The 15,904-nt window shown below is 52.3% G+C and overlaps 1 long non-coding RNA gene across 1 annotated transcript; it reads right to left on the bottom strand.

Annotated features, from left to right (window-relative positions):
* Positions 1-10,028: 10,028 nt before the first annotated feature.
* LOC137216841 (uncharacterized) lies at positions 10,029-12,098 on the bottom strand. Its single transcript, XR_010939871.1, has 3 exons — positions 12,016-12,098; positions 10,862-11,003; positions 10,029-10,121 (listed from the first exon to the last, which is right to left on the bottom strand). It is a non-coding gene; the product is annotated as an uncharacterized lncRNA (long non-coding RNA).
* Positions 12,099-15,904: the final 3,806 nt, after the last annotated feature.

Below are 15,904 nucleotides of genomic sequence, written 5' to 3'. Positions count from 1 at the left end.
ACCCATGCTCCAAACCTGATCAATGAGCAGCTATGTCTACACATGTGCCACCAGGCACCTGTCTCTGTAAATTCATCCTGAAAGCCCTTGTCAGATGTCTGGAGGTGAGAATTCAGCACCCCTCACACTGTCCCGTGATCCCAGGAGCCTGAAGGAGTATGTCCAGGAGTTGATGGTGGACCCATGGGCAGAAGAGGCACGATGTCAACTACTCTGCCTGGCCAGCCATCAGCCAGACAACTTTTCCAGAGGCTTGTTTTAGGCTCTGAGTGCGATGGGGGTGCTGCAGAGAACATTCGGAGATGCCAGACACTGCCTCTACCCTCTGGGAGCTTCCAGTCTCACAAGGAGAAAGACCAGGTGGGCTCCTAATGTGATGGAGTAGGCTGAATAATGTTCCCCAAAGATATCAGGTCCTAATCACTGGAACTTGTAAGTGTTCCCTTATTTGGAAAAAGGGTCTTTGCAGATGCCGTTAAGGATTTTGAGATAAGGAGATTATCCTGAATCGTCTGGGTTGACCCTAAATGCAATTATACTCTAAGAAGGAGGTATCCATATAAGAGGGAGGTGGAGGAAGATTTGACACAGACAGAAAAAGAGGAGAAGGCCATTTGACCATGGAGGCAGAGATAAGAGTAATGTGGCCACAAGCCAAGGAATGCTGAGGGCCAGGAAACTAATATAGTCGATGAGAGAAACAAGCAGACAAGTGAGGGGGCCCAGACCAAGACCAGAGAAAGCTGGGAAACTGGTGGCTGCAAATCTCAGGCAAGGGTTCATGGAAGAGGTAGGCCTGGAGCTGGGGCCGCAAGAGCAGTGGTAGGAGGAGACGGACAGAGTGGGGAGACGGGCTGTGGAAATGGAACAGATCAGGCCTGCTAAGACCAGAGACACTGCAGCTGCAGGAGACAAAGGGGTTGGTGTGTGTGTGTGAAAAGGCCACATCCTGCCAAGTTGCCACTTTACCTCCCTCCAGGGGGAGACGGGCAGTGCCCTCATCGCCAGGCGGGTGGCCCCGTGTCAGGCTGGCAGAAGCCTAAACATGGGGTTTCAGGCCCAGCACCACCACAGACCAGTGTCTGCTGCCTCCCTGAGCCTCAGTCTCATGGTCTATAAGATGGGAAGGCTAATATTGGCAGCACTTCCAAGGACATTTTCTCCTTTTCCAGTTTCCCTTTGTTGCCTGACGTCTTCTCTTCTACGAGATATTAACAGGCAAGAATAGGCTGCTTCTCTTTACACGAAAGGATCCAAGGGGAGACAGAAATGCTGAGGCCCCCCTCCCCCCTTTGAGATGCGATGAGGTTTGGGCAAGATAGTCGGCCGCTCTGATTCCATGCTCCACAAAGGCCAGTGCCCTGTGGGCTTGCTTCCAAGAGCCCCCGCAGACAGAGCAGGTGCCCTCCCTCTCCAGAGGGCCCGTATTCCCTGTGAAGCTCCTCTCTCCTGACCACCACAAGCCCAGCTCCCAGGCAGCCACGGGAAGGCGCGGAGGAGAGCCAGAGTGTGGCTATTTATAACGGGGGATGTGATAAACACTTCGAAGAGATATTTCCCAATAGACCAAATTCAACGGAGATTACATAAGCAATTAGATCTTCTGAGCTCCCTGCTATCTTCTTGCACTGAGGCTGCCCAAAACGTGTGTGAACAAGTCTTTCTTTATAGTCAGGCATTTATACTTTACAAGGACGTAAGTTGAAATGTTTCAGGTGGGCAAGCCAATCCCAGCCTCCCCCCGCATCTCACCATCCCCCTCCAGCTGCCCTGGGTGGTGGTGGAGGGGTCCTCAGGGCCTCTCCTTCTCTGCAGCCAGGTGATCCTGGGCGAGCTCCAGCATGTCTCTGGCTCTCTCTGCACTTCAGTTTCCCTTCTGTACAATGGGGACAACAATGCCTGGCCCCCAGGCTGGCACGGGAATCCTGTGAGAAACGGTCTGAAAGCTCTCCGCCTGGCCTGCGGTGGGTATTCAAGCCACTTTGGATCCCAGGATCCCTTTCTCCTCTCTGGCCCACAATAGGGAGGGAGTTTGGCCCCTGGTTCATCTGGCCTCCCCTCCTTCATCCCACCTCCCTCTCATACCACGCTTCCCCCAAGTGCTAATGCTTTCTTTCTAATTTATTAGGCTGTTAATGGGCCTGAACAGTGGTAATTGTCTCTTGCCAAGGGTGAAAACTATCTGCTCTCGACCAAGGCTCATGACTCTCCCTTCCTCCTGGTCCAAGTGCCAAGACCCCAAGACATGCTGATCCCCAGTGCTGGCCCTTCCCACCACAGCAGAATCTTTTGTCTGTAAAAATGCCCAGAACCGACTCCCCCAAAGCCTTAGAGCTGGTAGCCCCTGGATCCCGGCCCTCACTACTCTGGCTGTCATAACCTGGCACACATGGCCCCAGCAGGCATGCCTGCCCACTTTGTCCAGGGGGACTGGGCAGAACGAATGGCTGGTGGAGCCGGAGGTAGCTGGGGAGGGGAGGGGAGGCCCAGCCCCAATTGTCCCCCCACCAACTCCAGCCGCTCTCTCTACACACCCAAAGCTCCTGCCACCCCCAGCCACTCACCCTGCTCTTCCCATCTCCAGGCTTCTACCCATGCTGTTCCCTCCCACTCTGCTCCATCTCCAGGTAAAAGATTCCCACTCATCTTTCAAGGTCCAGTCCAAGTACTTTCCACTCTGTGAAGGAAACCCTGGCCAAGGCCTGCATTCCCAGGGACTCATGTGCCACCCGCTCCTGGTGTGAGAGGAAGCCGGGGTCTGGGCTCTCTCTGGTCCCCCGTGGCCAGCCTGGAGCCTAGCCCGGAGGAGAGGCCCTGGGGCTTTTGGCCCAGTGTAATGGAATCGAACAGTAGCAGCAGGGTGGTCAGTACAGAGGACAGTGAGGCAGGTGGCATCTCCTCCCCAAGACCAAGCAGAGACTGACCAGGAAAGGGGGGCACCTTCCAGTAGAGGAAACAGGCAGCAGGGAGCAGGGAGTCAGACATCAGAGGACGCTTGAAGAAGAGACAGCTAATGGGCAACTCTAAGGGTATTCAGCAAGCACTTAAAGAGGCTTATCAGGGGCTCCAGGAATACTTCTGCTATGCATGTGGCATGGAATCCGTTCTAATGTGGGGGATAGAAAACAGGCCCTGGAATCAGGAAACCACTACACAACCAGCTGTGTGATCTTGGCTGAGTCACCTGTCCTCTCCAAGCCTCAGTTTCTTCAGCTGTACAATGGGTAGAGGAATCCTTTACCTCACAGGGCTGTTGCAAGAAGTAAATGATATAACATGAGGACTAGGTGAGAGCTCCTGTGTACAAATGCTTGGCATTCCTTAGGCATCTCAATAAACTACGATTTCCTTCTCCTACCTGTACCCCTGGGAATTCATAGTCTGTCTGGGGGCCTTATCCAGCAGAACCCCAGCAGTAGTAAGTGCTGAGGGTCTCAGAGTTGAGTAATGTGTTCTTAAAGGAACATCTTATGCGAAGGACAGAGCACAAAGGAACAAGGTTAAATGATGCAGCACAGCTGTAGTTTAGACATTAGGAAGAATTCCCAGATGATGAGGACTTAGAACCAAGAAAGCTTTAGAGAAGAAGCATCTTCTAAAAACTTGACATCTGAGCCCAGACCTGGATGGCGTGAAGGAATCAACCATGAGAAGAACTGGGCGAAAAGTGTTCCAGACAGAGGGAACAGCAAGTGCAAAGGCCCTGAGGCAGGAATCAGCTTTGTGGGGTCAAGGCACAGAAGAGGTGAGTGCAATTGGAACAAAGTAAGAAGAAAGTGATCCCAGATGGAGACAGAGGAGTCCGTAGGGCCCAGACTATGAAGAGCCTTATAGGCCATGGGTAAGGACTTCGCATTTTACTCTGAGTGACATGGGAAGCCCGGGGAGGGTTCTGAGCAGAGAAGCGACATGACTGACTTAGGACTATAACAGATCACTCGGCTTTTGTGTGAATAACAGTTGGCAGGGGACAAAAATAGAAGCAGGGAAACCATGAGGAGGCTTCTGCAGTAATCCAGGCAAGAGGTGATAGTGGCCTAGAGGGGTGTGGTGACAGTGGAGGTATGGAGAAGTGGTCAGATCTGGGATTTATTTAGAGATGAAGATGGCAGGACTTGCTAATGAATTGGAATAAGAAAGATCACTTATTTGGCATCTATTATTAGTGCAGCCAGCACCTCAATGAATCCTCTTGACTGCCCTGTCAGGTCAAGCTGATTTACCTCCATTAGACTGAGGAGGAAACCTTAGGCTCAGAGAAGCAAGTGGCTTGCCCAAAGTCACACAGCAAGGAAGTGGCAGACTAGAAGTAGGAGCCTGGTCTGTGTGATTCCAAGATTGATGTGGTTTCCCTGACAACATGACTCAGGCCTGTGCTAGGCCAGGCCTATTGTTTTTTTGTTTTTTTTGCTGTTCGCGGGCCTCTCACTGTTGTGGCCTCTCCCGTTGCGGAGCACAGGCTCCGGACGCGCAGGCTCAGCGGCCATGGCTCACTGGCCCAGCCGCTCCGCAGCATGTGGGATCCTCCCGGACCGGGGCACGAACCCTTGTCCCCTGCATCGGCAGGTGGACTCTCAACCACTGCGCCACCAGGGAAGCCCTAGGCCAGGCCTTTGGATCACACTTTCCCAGATATCAGTTGTCTAAAGAGGAGTCTCCTGCCACTGCTATGTTCTAAACCTGGCCTTGAGCTCTGCTCTGCCCGCCTCATCCCCCCGGCCCCACCTCACTCCCGACACCAGCCACTTCTGCAGCTGAAGGGGGAGCAGCCTTAGCGGGTTCGTCTGTAAAATGCAAGAGCAGCCCATTGCATCTATGGTTACATGATGACTAAATGAGACATGAGATGAGATGGCCAAAGCCCCCTGCCCAGAGCCTGGCATGCTGCCTTCCCTCCTCCCTCTTGGCCATGGGGGCCACCTGCAGCCCAGATGCCCAGCAGGCTGCCCTGGCTGCCCTGGTGTTCTCCCCCCAGCCTCCACACAGAAGCCAGCACCTCTAGGCAGGGCCCTGCCAGCCTCTCTCTCTCATTCTTACTGTCCATTCCTCGGGGCCCAGGCAGATGGGATGAGTCCTATCATGCCAAAAGGATGCAGAATAAAGAAGAAACCTTCATTTCCTGTGTCACGATGCTTTTTATCCCCACCAAAAACAAACATAACTGACACCCACTCTGTGGGGGGCCATGCAAGCGCCTCTGGGAGACAGAGAGGCAGCAAAACATCCACCCCTGTCTCCCCATCCGCATCCCAAGCCTCCAAGTCTCCTCCCACAAAGGCTTAGGGACGCTCCACACTGAAAGGAAGCATTGGCTGGCTCTGTCATACTGCTCTTACAGTATACTTGGGGAAACTCAGGCTCAGAGAGAAGGGACTTGGCCAAGAGCATGTAGCAGAAATGAAGACCAAGTCTTCAATCCAAGAAGTATGCTTTTGCCTGCAGAGCATGACTATGCCCCAGCCCGCACACGCCTGGCATATGCGCAAGTGTGCCCCCACTAGCCGCCGCTATGCTATGCAAGGGCCCAGGCAAGGGGGCATGGGGGTTTCTATGTTCGGCATCTCTCATAAGCGCCTGTCCCAAGGACATGAGGCTCCATCCTGGGTCACCCCAAAGGAGAAGATGGTTCTCTGAGCTGGGTGGGCCCACAGCCCAGAAATACATGTCTTGCGGCCGACCTCTTTCATCAGCCACCCACCTCCCTCCCTGGGGACTGATGCCTCCCCAGGTTACCCGGCATACCCATTCTGCACTCTCCTGGCAGCCGCATGGTTGACCCCAACCCAGGCCCCCTCCCAATGCAGCCAGGAAGAGCAGGAGGGCACAGAGAGGCCATGAGGAAACTCATGCTGAGCCAACCTTAGGGACCTCACATTGGCGAGCAAGAAAGGGGCCATGGCCTCTGGGGGCAAGGGAGTCAGTGCAGGATTATGGGCTCCTCGCTCAGAAATGATTGGTCGTGACAAGCTCACTGCAGGAACAAAGCCATGTGAAATTGACCTCATCACCAGTGATCAGATCAGATTGTTTAGTGTGAGGGGAATGTGAGGGGGATGTTCAGCTGGGCGATGACCTAGTTAGGGCCTTAAAGAGGCAGAGCAGCTGCCCCACTCTGGGGAGGAGGAGGCAAGAGGCCTCCTGGGGGGAGGCCCCTGCTGAGCTGCAGGTGGAGGAAGGCTGGTTCCCAGGCAGGCTCTGGCCAGGCCACAACCGGCTCCTGGAGCCCTCCAGCATCCCCAGAGGCCGTTTTAGAGGAGTAGGGCCTAGCCTTAGGGGACTGACAGACAGTGATAGAGGGGGCCAAGGCAGGAGCCAAGGACAGAGTTTCCATGCCTGTCCAAGGAGAGCAACAAGATAGATCAGAAACTGGGGAAACCCTGAGGCAGACCTTAGGAAACAGGAGTGGTATTTATTTAATGATTTATTTCCTTGTTTGTTTGTTTACTATGTCTCAGGCACTATTCTAAATACGTATATTACCTCAAGTAACCCTCAAAACAACCCTATGAGGTGGATGCTATTATGATGCCCATTCTGCAGATGAGCAAATTGAGAGTCAGAGGCGATGTCACTTGCCCAAGTTTACGAAACTGTTACGTGGCCACCTGGTCATGGAGTCTGCGCTTGTTCACAGCTACATTCTACAGCTTCTCGTCTGATGACAGGGTCGGCCAAATGCGGCAGGCCAAATAAAGACGCAACTAGGAAGAGGTGGCCTGTGCTGCTGAGGCCTTTCTTTCCCATCAGGCCCAGGGGGCCCAGGGGCTGGGGCAGGGAAGAGGAGGCCTGTCAGGAACTTCAGGAACAGGTGCTTGCTTTCTCCTTGGATCCTGTTTCCTGACACTTGCCTGAGGAACGGAGGGGGAGGGGGAGGGAAGGGACATGTGGCCAGCCGGGCAGAGCAGGCCCCTCTCTGCCAAGCACCGCCTTAGGGAATATGACTCCTGCTGCCTGAGGGGTACAGGGGAGATGCCAGAACGGGGGGCAGGGCTTCTGGTGGGTCACATGGTGTTAACCCTTTCATCGGCGATATGTGTGCAAAAAGCAGCATAGGGCCTGGTGGCACAGAGGAAGCAAGCACCCACGAATGTGCAGCAAACAGCAGAACCCACTAAGGGTAGGCCAGGGCAGCAGCTGCAGCGTGAAGGATCCTGGTCGGTGGCTGGGAAGAGTTCCAGGGAGGCCAGTAATCTCCTCTTGAGGGCTTGAGGCATAGAAGAGACCCCTGTCACCCCAAAGGGTTTAGAAGCACCTGAGGCCAGTACCTGAGTAGAATCTTGTACGGGGGGCTCCAGGGATGCCAGCTCTGTTGGAAGCTGAGGGGTAGGTGTGGAACTGGTCTACCAGTCCAGACTCCTACCTAGTTCCATGCAGGCTGAGGCGTCTAGGCTGGCAGGACCTCACGACCTCAGTCTGTTCTCCTGGGGGTATGTAGCTTAAAGGAACTCCTGCTGTTCCCCGGTGCCTGGGATGAGGGGGCTGACTGAATGCTCTGTGCCTCCCTTTCTTTAGGGCAACCAGCCTTGAGTGTGCCCCCGGGGCAGGCCTCTCAGCTCTCTGGCTCCCTTCCACCCAGTTCTGTGGGCACCTGGGATCTCTCGTCAAGCCCTTTGGGTCTCAGGCAGGGATGGGCTGGCCTATCTACTGCCCCAGCTGCTTTCCAGCCCCTACCTGTCTTCCCTATTTCCTCAGGCTGGGCCAGTTTCCATTTCGCCCCACCTTATCTCACACTGAATTTCTCAGATGTGGTCTGGTGGGGCTTCATTTGTGACCAGTGGCCCCTCCTTGGGATATTCCTGATACTCCTACCAACGCCCTCCCCAGTAGTTGCAACGACTCTAGGCTGCAAGGCCTCTCGTTCTTTTCTGAGAACCCACACTGAGAGGATTCAGGCCCCCAAGGACCTTACTTCTTTGGGGAGACTTCTGAAGGACTGTCAAAAGGCAGAGGGAGTCGGAGGACCACAGTTAGGATCGGCGGATGGCAGCCATAAGGTTAGAGATTTCAGTGCACTTCAGAGAAGGATTTCCTGTCAGGTTGAGCTGTTCTGCAAGAGAACAGCTATCTCAGGCTCTAGTGAGACCCCCGTCCCCAGAGGTGTGTAAGTAGAGGCTGGATGGACAACCATGAGAGATGCTATTGCAGACCAGTGAAAGAAGGGTGGGGCTATTCTATTCCTGGGTCTCTCTCTGTGTTTATTTTTTCGTTGTTGTGATCACTACAGACCCACAGGGGTGTCTGACCTCTGGTCAACTCTCCTCACCACAATATCCGTGCAAGTTCTCAAAGTTCAAGACAGAAACAACAAGGCTAAGAGCAAATCCAAGACATGATCAGAGGGGGAAAGAGAGGAGAAGAGAGTCAAGGAGAAAAGAAAAATAAGAGAGAGAGACAGAGCGGGGAGGACAAGGAAAGTGAGAGAGAGAGAGGAGAGACAGAGACAGGTGAAAAGGGGAGATAGAAATATATATATATACACACCAAGCCAGAGGCAGGGAGAAAGTTGAGACAGAGGACTGCTCCTGGATTCATGCTCCTTTGTCTCTTCCAGCAGCTCCGGGGTTTCTGAAGAGCCTTATTCCCCAGCTAACCCTGTAACCCTACCCATGCCTTCAAAGGCAAGGGAGTGGCCCCCAGGGGCAGCTGTGCCTGCTGCGTGGGTCAGGGCCTTGGAACACGCCTGAGGCCAGAGTGCCCCTAGGTGAGACCTGGCCCAGGCCACCAGGCATCTCCCTGCTGCACCTTTGGGCAGAGAGAGGCTTCCGCTGGGGCCCCAGTGGCTCCAGGACCTGGGCAGCCAGGAAAAGACTCTGAGGGAGGCGGTCTCTGCCTTCACAGGTCTGCCACCCGGCAGAGGGAGCAGACTGGGGTTCTGGTGGCCCCAGAGAGCAGAGCTGGGCCCCCAGGGTGGGAGCCACCTCTGGGAGCATTCGGCTCAATTCTGGGAAGAACTTCAGAGCTGGCAGAGGCCCTTCACAGGGGCCCGGGTGTGCAGAGTTGTGCACGGAGGCTAGTTGGCTGCCCATGGTGGTGGTGGTGGGAGCCTTGTGGGGGAGTGAGACCAGAGAAGTTCAAAGCCAGAGAGAGAGTGACTGATTCTGTGATTCCCATGTCCTCAGCAGGCAACACATCTTTCCAGCCCAAAGGGGAGGATCCTGCTGTATTACTTTAAATAGCTCAACTTTCTAATAAGGCTTTTATTCACATTTTTACATAGGAATATTTTCCATGGTTCTATCTTAAGAATTTGTATGTAGCTATGTAGTAATGTCTATAGCCATGTAACTATATATCTATAATATCTATGTATTTATGAATTTCTACATCTATCTGTGTATCTCTATATCTCTGCATCTCCATATCTCTATATCTAAGTAACTGTGTATCTATGCATCGATCTATCTCTTTGTTATGTATCTACATAGCTCTGTATCCATCTATGTCTCTCTCCCTTTATAAGAAAGGCTGAGGGAGATCCCGGAGAGTTTAGGACCCCTGCTGCCTGAGCTGTCCCTCTCCATGGCCACTGCCTGACCTCCCATCCCCTTTCCCACCAGACGGTGGCCATCCTGGGCCTGGGCCAAGGGGTTACTGTGAGGAAATTGGCCAAAGTATGGAAAGCCATCCTCTGAAGCCAGTAGCACCTGCTTTGCTTGCGTCTGTTGGGGGTGAGGAAGATGGGAGAGCAGGAATAGAGTCGTGGGGAAGTGGGGGGGGGGCGCGGTGTGGGAGCATGGGGAATGTGAGAGTGGCTGCGCAGTCATGAGTTTTAATTCTGGGAGGCAGAACATCACGTGAGTAGCCTGCACTGGCATTCCCTTGCTGTGTGATCTAGGACGATGTCCTGCCCCTCTCAGGCCTTCAGTGTGCCCATCTACACCATGAGCCTCTTGAAGGGTCCTTCCAGAGCTGACACCCTAACAGGGCAGTAGTCCCCACACTTTTAAATCATGGATTCCCATCACTAGAGCATTTTGAGCACAGCAACACAATATATCCACAGGGATTTATTTATACATAACGTAGTGGTTAAGAACACAGACTCTGGGACCAGCCTGTGAATATGCGTCCTGGCTCTTCCACTGGGTATGTGGCTTGAGGTCTCTTGGCCTTAGTGGTCCCTGTAGAAAGAGGAGATAGGAGTCCTACTCATTGCCATCAAGTGGTTGTGAGGGTCTGGGACAGAGTACATAGATGCAGAGTATATAGATGTTGTTCTTACTATACATGTATTACTTTGCTAATTGATGATGTAGGCTTCAAATTGCCTGTCCAACGTCGAAACTGTTAAAGGATGAGGTAAAAAGAAATAAAATGCTCTCTATATTGCAATATTTTCTTCTCACTCCCCAATGGGTTGCTTAGGATACTTGGTATTGTCACTGTTCTAGAGTTTGCTTGTGATTCCTTCTCTGGTTTTCTACTAGAGAAGCGTAAGTTTGAGGCTAGGCCCCCTAAGCTGACAAGCATGCCAACCTGGACCTGGGCCTGCCTCTCACCACGCAACCACTCCTAGATACACTGCATCTTTCCAGGACTCCTCTCCCACGGAGGGGCTAAAGGTCCAGAAGAACCAGGTTTCCCAGCCCCTGAGGACCAGCAAGGTCTGGGGGCCTCACACGTGGCCCACAGGCTCAGCTGCCCACACCCCAGGACGTCCCCCTCCCCATTCTCCTCAGCCCAGAGCCTAGGGTCGAGGTGTAGCCTCTTCCTCTCTCCCTTACCACAGCCAACGTCTCCACCACAGAGCAAGGAAGCTAAGTCCAGGGCTCACAGCCAGCACAGAATCGCTATTTCTTGGATGGGTAATAATGAGAGCTCGCCATTACTGAGCACACATGCACTTTCTTAAGTACTTTACCTGCATTGTCTCTTTGAATCTTCCCAGAGATCCTATGAAGCAAATGCTCTTCTTCCGATTTAACAGATGAGAACATCACCAATCAGTGGGAGAGCAGGGAAACCAGCTGCCAGCAGCCGGGCTGGAGAGCAGCCTCTTCACCCTGTGACAGTGAATGAACAAGTGAGGGAATGGTTTCCCTGTCCCCCTTCACGCTTTCCCAAGGCACCTGCTGTCCCCTTCCTGAATTCTGGGTTTGCTCTGACCCCCAGCCCCCCGCTTCCCCACCCTCTATCCCTTGGTGTCCAGCTCAGTGAGTCTGCACCCCGCCCCCACCCCAGGCCCGGGGCTCCTGTACCCCCATCCCCGCTCCCGGCAGGACCCCCTCCTGGGAGCCCCGCCCCCGTGGGCGGCCGACCCGCAGGTAATCCCCTCCCCCCTTCCTGCCCCCGCAGCTCCAGCCCCTTCCAATTAGCCCTGTCTCGGATCCCCTCCGCTGGGAACGGGCGCCCCCCTCCCGCCCCCTTCCCCACTCCGCTCCCACGTGGGGAGCCCCGCTCCCAGGCCCCGCCGCCCTATTCAAGGCGCTCTCCTCCATTGTCTCCGCCTGCCACTCACTCAGGCCATTAGCATTTCTAAAGCCCGCTTCTCCTGGTCGCCGCTTTGGCCTCAGCCAAAAAGGGGCTCACTTTGAAACAGAAGTTTGGGGAGAGGGTGCTTCCTAGGCTACTAAAACAGCTTCCCTTTAGGCCCTCAACTCTCCAGGCCTCAATCTGCCTATAAAATGGGAAGAACTGCTCTCCCACATTTCGAGGCTTAGGACACCTGGAATTTCTCGGCTTCGAGAGTTGTTGAGAAATGGGGCAGCGCCCTGGGACCCCAATACAACTGCCCGTTCCTTCCCTTGGGTTTCTTGGGCCCTACCAATCTGGATCCTCCATCCTCCCCCCCCCCCCCCGCAACGTGCCAGGGGAGATATGGAGTTTTGTCAAAACTGGTTTTCCCTGCCCTAACCCAAGCGGCCTTTGTTAAGGCCCTGGCAGGATGGGGCATGAATGGGGGTGACTTCTTTGCCCTGGCATCTGAAACCTCCCTAAGTAACTTGGGTGGAGAGACAGCGCCACCCAGTGGCTTCATGGGCTCTAAGCTAATCTCGAGGGTGGGTCCTCACATACCTGGCTTCAGGGCCCCCAAGGAGGCATCTCACCAGAGAAACCCTCTTTACTTGTGGGATTTCTTTTGCATTGGTTTAGCTGCTTCAGATCCAAGGCTAAATAAAGAGCCAGCGGTTAGAGTCCCAACGGGCCTAGCTCAACCTCGGCCCCGCCCCCATCATTCCTTTGGGCTGGCAATGGCCCTTGCTCTAGGCTCTGTTGCCAATGGCCAGTACTTTCCCCTCCCTGGGCCTCACTTTTCTCCATCTGGAAAATGGCAGAATATTCCCTAGCCACCTTCTGCTTTTCCTGGTGGGCTGAGGAAATTTGTGGGGTGGGGAGAGGGTGTAGGTCTGAGAGCCAGCCTTCGAAGACAGTTGGCCACCTGGACCCCAAGAATAGGCTCTAGACCCATTCATACTTCCAATACCCGATCCCTAGCCTTCAGCCCCTGCCTGGAGACCCATCAGCTGCTGACCAGCCCCTAAGAATACCGGGAAAATGGGACCTATTCCTCCTCAATGCCTACTTTGGTTCTTACTCCCTGCTTCTACCCTCTTCCTGCTTCCTCTCCCCTCCCCCTGCTTTTTCCCCTGTGGGCTACAGGATGCCTGTATTTCTCTTCAAGGCTGGTAGGGAGCAAAATAAAGCAAGAGTAACCCTGTCTCCAATTAAAGTCCGCCACCCACCTCATTCCCCTCTGGGGCCCCTTCTGAGGCTGGTCTGGCTGAAGCAGGTGATGAGGGCAGAGGGGACCAATAATCAGCCCTAGAGACCCAGAGTGCGCTGTCTCCATCCTCCCTCCTGGCCTCCTCCTGTGGGCCCTCCCTCAGTGCGGGTGAGGCAGTGGGCTCCAAGGTCCCTCTGGCTTGGGGAGAGAGAGGAGGTGGATTAGGCCTCTAGTGTCTAGTGTCTGGAGAGAGCAGGGGAGAGGAGGAGACTTGGTCAAGAAGGAAGGAGCAGAGGATGCTCAGCTCCAGGATATAGCATGGCCTCTAAGTGCGGTCCAACCTGGACGTTCTCCCAGTCAGGAGGAGATGGAGAGAAAGAGCTGAGAGTAGTCCCAGCCACGTGGATCAGCAATACAGAGGGTAGGCCCTGCTGGTCTTGGCCTTTTCTAGCTCTGCTCCAAGGAACTGTAGGGGGTCTGGGGCCAATGGCTATGAGTGTGGGGTGCTGTATTCAAGGGGTGCCCCCCCATCCCAGAAAAACTCTACTTGATCTGTTTTTTTTTATTACAGTTCCAGGTGAGATTTTGTCCAGAAAAATTATTCTGCCACTGAAAAAAAACGTTTAAAAAACCCTGACTTGATACATCCCTGCAGTTTACAAAGGGGGAAACTGAGGCCCAGAAAGGTAAATTGAGGTAGCCCTTGCACTTAGTAGAGGACCCTACACCCACAGAGTCCCCAATAAACATTTGTAGAAAGAGCTATTGAATATCGTGATATTCTCAAATAATTTTAAAGCATAAACAAGTTCACTTTCATTTTATAGATAACCATGCTACAAGATCTGCCACCTTTTCAAGCTAGCTACAAAAGCTGTCACATGAGCAGAAACAAAGAAAGTTGGGAATTTACTCAAATGTTGAGAATTGCCTAAAATCATAGCGAACTCTTGTAATCGAAGTGTAAGCACAGGGGTAATTCATAAAATTGTCCTTACCTGATGTCTAAGCCAGGAGGTATGCATATTCTTGTGTAAATTTTAGTTAATTTCTGTCATGAGTTTAACATTAGCTGCTGACGTTTGACATGAAGAAAAAGTGAAAAAGGAAAAGGCTCCTCTTGCTTTGAGGTTGAAATGTGAAAAGTGCAGTGTGAACACAAAGGTATATTCACACCTCCAGGGGTGGTTTGGTCCTGCAGCGCTCCTCATTGTCCCCGAGCCACTACTCAGGTACTTGAGGCCCTCTCTCAGCCCTCTGTGGGCCATTATGCACCGCAGAGCAGAGCCTGCCGATGCACAGTGGCACAGATTCTGGATCGTTCTCTGTAGATGATCCCCAGGCAAGTTTTAATCCCAAGCCACTTCCTCTCTCTAGGTATTGATGGGCTATCAGGAAAGTAATCTAATGTTAGGAGCTGCTTGACTAGGACATAATGATCAGGAGACACCATCTACCAAAAATGGGATTGTGTATTTCAAAGACAAATAGAAACAACTGGTAGGCTAGGCTGAGGTTTGAATTATCCATGCCACTGCTTTGCCCCACCCTCCCAGCCCACCTCGCTACGTGCCCAGTATGGATAAGTAGAAAGAGCTTTGTGCTATTGACTCTCATTGAATGTGACTTCAGGCAAACCCCTTTCCTATCTGAGCCTGTCTCTTCATCTGTAAAAAGAAAGTTCAGAGTAAACCATCTATCAAGAAAGTTAAAAGACCACCCAAAGAATGGGAGAAAATATTTGCTAATCATATATCTGATAAGTGTCTAGTATCCAGAATGTATAAAGAAGCCTTACAACTCAAGAATAAAGAGATAAATCACCCAATTAAAAAATGGAGGAGAAAAGTTGAAAGAAGTAGACATTCCTCCAAAGAAGATATACAGACGGCCATTAGCCCATGAAGAGATGCTCAACATCATAGTCATGAAGGGAATACAAATCAAAACCACAAGGAGATATCACTTCATGCCAACTAAGATGGCTATAGTTTCAAAAAAAACAACAACTGGGAAAATAACAAGTGTTGGTGAGGAGGTAGAAAAATCGGAACGCTTGTTCATTGCTGGTGGGAATGTAAAATGGTACAGCCACTATAGAAAACAGTCTGTCAGTTCCTCAAAAAGTTAAACATAGAGTTACCATGTGACCCAGCAATTCCACTCCTAGGTACATACCCAAGAGAAATGAAAGCATGTGTCCACACAAAAACTTGTACCTGAAGGTTCATAGCAAAGGTATTCATAATACCCCAAAAGGTAGAAACAACCCAAAAGTCCATCAACTGGTGAATGACTAGACAAAATGCTGTATTTCCAGACAATGGAATACTATTTGACAATAAAAAGGAATGAAGCACTGATACATAAGCTACCACATAGATGAACCTTGAAAACCTAAGTGAAAGAGGCCGAATACAAAAGGCCACGTTATATGATTCCACTTATTTGAAGTGTCCGAAATAGGCCTACTCACAGAGACAGAAGACAGATTAGTGGTTGATGGGAGCTGTGGGTAAGGGGTGTTGGGGAGTGCCTGCTAGTGGGTACAAGGTTTCTTTTTGGAGTGATGAAAATGCTCTGGAATTAGACAGTGGTAATGGTGGCACATACTAAAAACCACAGAACTGTACATTTTAAAAGGGTGAATTTTATGGTATGTGAATTACATCTCATTTTTTTTTAAAAGAGTGAACTATAGCAGTAGTTTACAAATTTGGCTAAATAACATCTACTCCAGAACATCCCACCTTCTGCTTATCCTGGGCCTGAAAGTCTGTATGTTTTACATGCCTCTGTGGTGGTTCAGATGTAGCCGGGTTTGGGAACCATTGGCCTATAGCTCTAACATTCTAGGTCCCTGCCTGTGTCTCTAATGAGAGGTACCTGTAAATTGTTGCACACGGCCCCTTTCTTTGTGGGAGCTGGCCCCCTCTCGTGTTCTGCATGCCCTGAAACAGCCAGACCTCACACCCCAAGAAGGACCTGTTGCATTAGCCCCAGAAACAGACCCTTCTTGTGCTCCTGGGGCACAGGGGGGTTTCAACCTCTGAGGCGGGGCTGCTGGTGTTGACTTTCCCAGTTGTCGGGGGGGCCTCCTTGCCCCTCACCTGCTTTCCCTCCAGAGCCTCCTTCAGCAAAGTCTGAGAGCCATTGCTTTCTGCTCTGGGGGCGCCAACGCCAGGCCTGCCCAACTGGCCATGTGGTGAAGGAACTCATACCCACTGGGGAATCTGGCAG

The sequence above is a fragment of the Pseudorca crassidens genome, chromosome X (assembly GCF_039906515.1).
Source record: "Pseudorca crassidens isolate mPseCra1 chromosome X, mPseCra1.hap1, whole genome shotgun sequence".
Lineage (NCBI taxonomy): Eukaryota > Metazoa > Chordata > Mammalia > Artiodactyla > Delphinidae > Pseudorca > Pseudorca crassidens.
Note: the sequence above shows the minus strand (reverse complement) of the source record. Positions and strands in the feature narration are given on the sequence as shown.